The sequence below is a fragment of the Alligator sinensis genome, unplaced genomic scaffold (genome assembly GCF_000455745.1).
Source record: "Alligator sinensis unplaced genomic scaffold, ASM45574v1 scaffold69_1, whole genome shotgun sequence".
In the NCBI taxonomy this organism is placed as follows: Eukaryota; Metazoa; Chordata; order Crocodylia; family Alligatoridae; genus Alligator; species Alligator sinensis.
The window spans coordinates 508138-514011 of NW_005842443.1; the positions used below are offsets into that span (position 1 = coordinate 508138).

General features: G+C 47.7%; 1 protein-coding gene across 7 annotated transcripts in view; it reads right to left on the minus strand.

Annotated features, from left to right (window-relative positions):
- Positions 1 to 5874, minus strand: part of HLCS (holocarboxylase synthetase) — a 196387-nt gene that overhangs the window by 187825 nt on the left and 2688 nt on the right. For 2 of the 7 annotated variants that reach the window (XM_006030385.3, XM_025212050.1), the window contains exon 1: positions 5786 to 5868. The exons of the other annotated variants lie outside the window; for them this stretch is intronic. The gene's annotated coding sequence lies outside the window, so the exon portion shown is untranslated. Of the gene's footprint in view, positions 1 to 5785; positions 5869 to 5874 lie in introns of those variants that run through there. 7 annotated transcript variants of the gene reach the window in all.

Consider the following 5874-nt stretch of genomic DNA (forward strand, 5'->3'; position numbering starts at 1 on the left):
CCCCCCCCCCGATAGAGACATAGTCCTTTTTCTAAGGCACTTACAATCTAGTTGATAAGCATGCTTGCCCCGCACACACATCTGGGGGGGAAATTCTTCAGACTCAAAAATAACTGGCAACTTTTAAATACGTAGGTATAGAAACATCCTTCTCCTGGGGGCCTTAAACTGTGTGCCAAATTTCAGTCAAGAAGGCAGCTCTCTGATATATCAAACTTATAAACAGAAAAAAAGTTAAAAACAGGAAAAACAATTATCAAAAAACCCCTTATGACTTACCCTATGTGAACACTATAAACAGAAAAATGGTCCTTATTATTTGTTTACAAATAGAAGAGCATATATATTTCCAAACACCAGGCCAAAAGACAGGAAAAGAATAACATCATTAAAGTCTTTAAAGGGTCTTTAAAAGGACGTGGACGAACATCTGGCCGGGGTCGTTTGACCCCAGTACTCTTTCCTGCCACGGCAGGGGGGTCGGACTAGATGATCTCCTCAGGTCCCTTCCAACCCTACCAACTATGAAACTATAAAATTAAACCAAACTCTGATGTACAATCCGGAAAAATTTCACACGGGACTCCTCTGAATATGCAAGTGCAATTCCAATCACCATTAGCTAAATAGAGAATGTAATTTATTAGAATTGGAACCAATTTTCCTTAAACTCTGTTGCTATAGTTCTTAAACAGAAACAGCCAATCATTAAGGCATCTGTCTATAGCCAAGAAAGCAGAAACACTTAAGCTATGCCAGAGCTCCTCTTTAATAAAGACTGTCCTCGATTGTTTTGGATTTGACTCTCAATTAAATTTCTGTTATACAAATTCACTGGATATTAAAAGTGATTCCTAACCTAACATATAGTACAGTAATCACAACATCACAATATCACATCATGCACATATTAGGTAACTACAAAGATACCAAATTTCATATCCTCCAACCCACCAGATGTATTTTTATACCTGCAGAGCAAAGGTTGGCAACTCATGGCCCACAAACCAGATCTGTCAAGTGACTGAATCAGGCCTGCAGAGCTGGGACAATCATCAGCAATTCTGTGGTAGGGAGAGTGGCAGTCACATCCCTGTACCCTTGAACAGTTTTTCTGCAGTACTGCCTGCGGCCACCCCACCCCTCCCTACTCTCTTTCACACCCCTTTCCTGTAGCTGTCTTCTCTCATCACCAAATCTGTTGCTGGTGGCAGCTGGTGCCAGTAGTCAAGGGGTGGCACCAGCAGAATGCAAGAGCAAGGGAGCAGCTCTTGGCACAGAGCAAGGGCAACAGGGACCTGCTTTTAGAGCCAGGTACCTTATTTCAGCTCAATGCTCCTTAAAGGTTTCTGACCCCTGTTGCACAGCATGGACAGATTCCACCAATGCCAAGCTTTCATTAAAAAATAAGAAGCGTCTAGCTGTCAGAATAAAAAAAATAGCCTACCAAATTTGAACCGTGCTAAAACCAAGGCAGTGGTCTCTTTTGGAGTTGGCAAGTAGCCTAAATCAATAGCTCAAAAGTGTGATCTCACCCGATTCCCATGAGCATTCCCTGAATGCTCAGTGAACTCTTAAGCCATTTAAGCATCAGGATTCTTTCCTTCCTGCTCATTTTAGAAAATGGAATGGCTCAAGAATGAAATTAACATGGGAGATTACTAGAATCAACTGAAGACAAGCACAGAAGATGAGAGAATACAAAATGGCCCCAGGGATGCTAAAAGAAACAAAAGGGGAGAAATAATGCTGACTGTTAGAGGAAGAACACTTTTATACAGGGTGATGCTGATTATGACAAAAGCACTGAAAAAGTAAATGCAACATTTCTACCCTTGACTTTTGTAAAAACCTCCCATTCATGTGTTTCAGCTACAGTTTGAATTGAAAGCAGCATAAAGCCCATAGAGTGCAACTAAAAATGAAATTCAGACCTCTCCACACAACCAGTCTGGCTCATTATGGGTGAACCAATAGAGATTTTGGGGGCCAATACCGATAGCTGATTTTAAGGAGGCGTATCGGCCGATACCGATTTGATTTCTGATACAGCTGCATGCAGCTGGTAAGTCTGTTGGGATGGAAGGGGAGGGCAGGGAGGGCAAATCAACACCCCCCGCAGTGAGGGAGAGAGTGGGGCTGGGGAAGGTGCTGTCCAGCGGGGAGCAGGGTGCAGGATGGAGCCGCGGTTAGTCCAGGGGACACAGGGCAGGAAGGGCAGCTCCCACCATTGTACGCAACCCGGGAGGGGGGGAGGTGTCGTGCCCCCGATCTCTGCAGGGGGGGCAGTATACTGCTATGGGCTGGGGCTGTGCCAGGCTCTTTGTGGCACGTGGGGCTCCAGGGCCATGCTTGGTGCTGCACTTGTGGCATGTGGGGGCTGCACTTGGGGCAGGTGGCAGCAGCGCTGGCAGGGGGGCTTATGGGAGGGGCTGCAGGCCCTCCAATCCCCTTCCCAGCACTGCCACTGCCCGGCCCAAGCACAGCCTTGAGTGCAGCCCCCGTACACCGGGAACAGCCCGGCACAGCCCTGGCCCCAGCCTGCAGTGCCATCCCATCCCACCCCCCCGTGCAGATCAGGGGGCACAGCACCACCCCTGTGCACTCCTGGGGTGTACGCAAGGGTGGGAGCCATCCCCCTCCCCACGCCCCTCGGACAAGCCCCAGCTCCATCCCGCAGCCCCGCATCGCCTTCCCTAGCAGAGCAGCAGTGGCCCCAGCCCCATTCCCTCCCTCACTGCAGGGGGCATTGATCTGTGCTCCCCCCATGCTTCTTCCCTCCTCCTCTCCTTCCACCAAAACAGGCTTACCAGCTGCACATAGCTCTCCAAGCTGCCGGGCTGAGTTCCTCACTGCCTGCCTATGCATAAGCAGCTGGCGTTGGGGGTGGGTTTAATTAGAGTGGTTCCTGGACAGCCGCTCTAATTAAAATGGCTTACCATCACATGTATTAAGCCCCCATGCATTTAAAAAAAAAGGCAGTGGGAGGTTTTATATAAATCTCTAAACCTTTATTTAAGCCTTTATTTAGATAAAGCACCCCCAAAGCCATTATAAAACATGTGGGGGCTTAATACATGTGACAGTGAGGTGATGTTAAAGCATAACAAACAAGGCAAAACACAGCCATCGTTACAGTTAAACAAGTCTCTCATTAGGGTTCATAAAATAAAAGTTAGTCTTCTTGATCTTAAGCATCTTGACTGACACTCTAAAACTTTGCTGCCCTTCATTTCCACACCTGGGTTAAGATTTTAAGCTAGAGCTAAAAAACAGCCTGCAAGGGTGGGAAATAGAAAAGAGACATTCCAGGCATGGCTAGCAGACTGTAACATTGCAGAGGCAAGGAGAGTTTAAAGAGCGGGACTTCAGACCATTAAGAGAGGGTCATTAACTTCTGTGGTGTGCAGAGGCAGGAGCAGGAATCAGGGAGATGATGATGAGCCATGAAGTCATAGAATCCCAGAAGTCGGGCTGGAAGGGACCTCCAGAGGTCATCTAGTCCAACCCTTTGCCTGAGGCAGGATCAGCCCTATCCAAACCATCCCATACAACCATGATCTAAACCAGAGACGGGCAAAGTCCAGCCCACAGTGGACTTCATTTCCCAGCAACCCCTGCCCTTGTTTCTGTAGCCAGTTTCCATGGGGACCCCAGCAGCAGAGGAGCTCTGACAAGGTGGTCAAGGTTTCCATAGAGGTCAGCCCCAGCAGCACTGGTGAGGCATGCAGCTGGGCAGGAAACTGCTCTGGGGCTGGGATCTTGTGGCAGTGACAGCATGGTCTAGAACCAAGGCAGAGCTGTGATCCACTGCCTGCACAGCCCAGGCAGGGCTGTGCACGCAGCAGATCATGGCTCTGCCTCAGATCTGGACCATGCTGTCAGCACTGCAAGATCCCAACCCGGGATGTGGAGCCTCTCCACACCCAGCCGCATGCCCTGCCAACACTGCCGGAGCCAGTCTCCTTGGAAACCCTGGCGCCACTGCTGGGGCCTTCATAGAAACCAGTGATGTGGGCGGGGCAACTAGGAAATGGAGTCCGGCTGCCAACCGAATCTACCATTTTGCCCACCCCAACCTAAACACTACATAAGACTACTGTCAACCCTGACACAACACAGACCTAACACCCTAACCTGCCACAGGTAAAGCAGGGGAACCACAGCAGCCAATGCCCTGCTTTTATGAAATGTTGTCTATAAATACTCAAGAGATCCTGGGCCAAGGGCTACAAAGGAAGACAAAACCCTGCCACAGTCCCAAACCTGGCAATCGGTCTAACCCTGAGCAGAGGGTCAAGACCCCTTAGCCAGGAACCTCAATTGATGCACCAAATGCAAAACCCAAGTCACTCTCAGGGAGTCTTTAGTTCTTTATTAATATATTTTGTATTCCATGTCAAATCAGTCAAATCGGGTCCAAATCATATTGATTGATTGATCAATATTTAATCATTCCAAAAACTATCGATTGAGCAGGCAGAACTGTCATTCTAAATGCCATGTGTGGTGCTACAACCAGCAAGCATCCTCCATCCCAGCCTTTCATCCTGGGACTTCAGATACTCCCGGATCCATTGGCAGGCATCCTACATACAGGCCAAACAGGGAGGTCTTGGGATTCGGATGCCCCCACTTGATCTGAGCCAAAAGGCCACCACCTACTTGATCACGGTATTTCCCCAAAAAGTCTTAACTGACTTTCTGGTTTGCTGCCAGCACTTTCTTAGGACAGCTTGCCTCGAAATAAAAGAAATGCTTCAACTTTGATGACCCATTTCTCAGTGCTGACTTACAGCAAGCAATATAAAGGAAATAAGATCCCTGGAACATGGAAGATAACATATTTTAGCCAATTTTAGAATTATAAACTTCACTGCTAAACAAGAAAGATGTCTACACTTCCCTGCCTTTCTGCCATCTGACACCACTGGGGAAGAAAAACTGCCTCATCTGCACATCAAAGAACATCTCACTCAAAGGGACTCTCGTGGACCCAGAGGAACAGACATCCACCTTCAGCTTCCTCTGTGCACAGTGATGTTTATTTTCTACCTATGGGGACTTTTACAATCTTGGATTTCCCCTCAGCCTGAAGAAGGGCAGGCGTGCCCAAAAGCTTGCAAAGAAAGATAATTTTTTTGCTACTTTCTAGTTGGTCTAATAAAAGGTATCACCTCTGAACCAAAAGGTTTAGTTTTGTATTCCTACAAAGCAGCAGTTCCCAATCAGTGGCATAGCACCAGTGGTACGCAGACAACCTGTCAGTGACACACATTAACAGATTTATTATAATTATATTATCACTATATTATAATAAATTATTAATTATATAATATATAAATTATACATTATATAATTATAATAATTACTTTTTATGACAAAAACTTGCCAGTCGTACTTAAGGTTGAACTGAAACATTTGCTGGTGGGACTTAAGGTGTATTGTTTTAAATGGGTGGTGTGCAACCTGTCAGAGACTGGGAACCACTGTAAATAAGGATTATTGGCATGCTTATTTACATATTTTGATTCTGTGGACAACACTTTTTCAGCAAATACCAGCAATCTGAGCTTCCAATGCCATAATTTCATATTCAAAACCTAGCATCTAGCTTTAAACACTGGATGGAGAAGGCGGAGGGGATGCAACTGCACCCCCTAGACCCAGCTACAGGACACCCCTGGGGGGTGACGGGCAGTTGAGGGAACGGTTGTGGGGAGGAGTGGAACCCTGGGGCCCGCCGCGCGCGGAGGAAGGGCAGGGGCGCAGCACGGGCGGGTACCTGGGCCTCGCCAGTGAAGAAGACCTTGGTGCCGATGCGCAGGCAGACCCGCTCTTCGGCCGGCCCCTGCCTGCGCAGCCGCCGGGGCC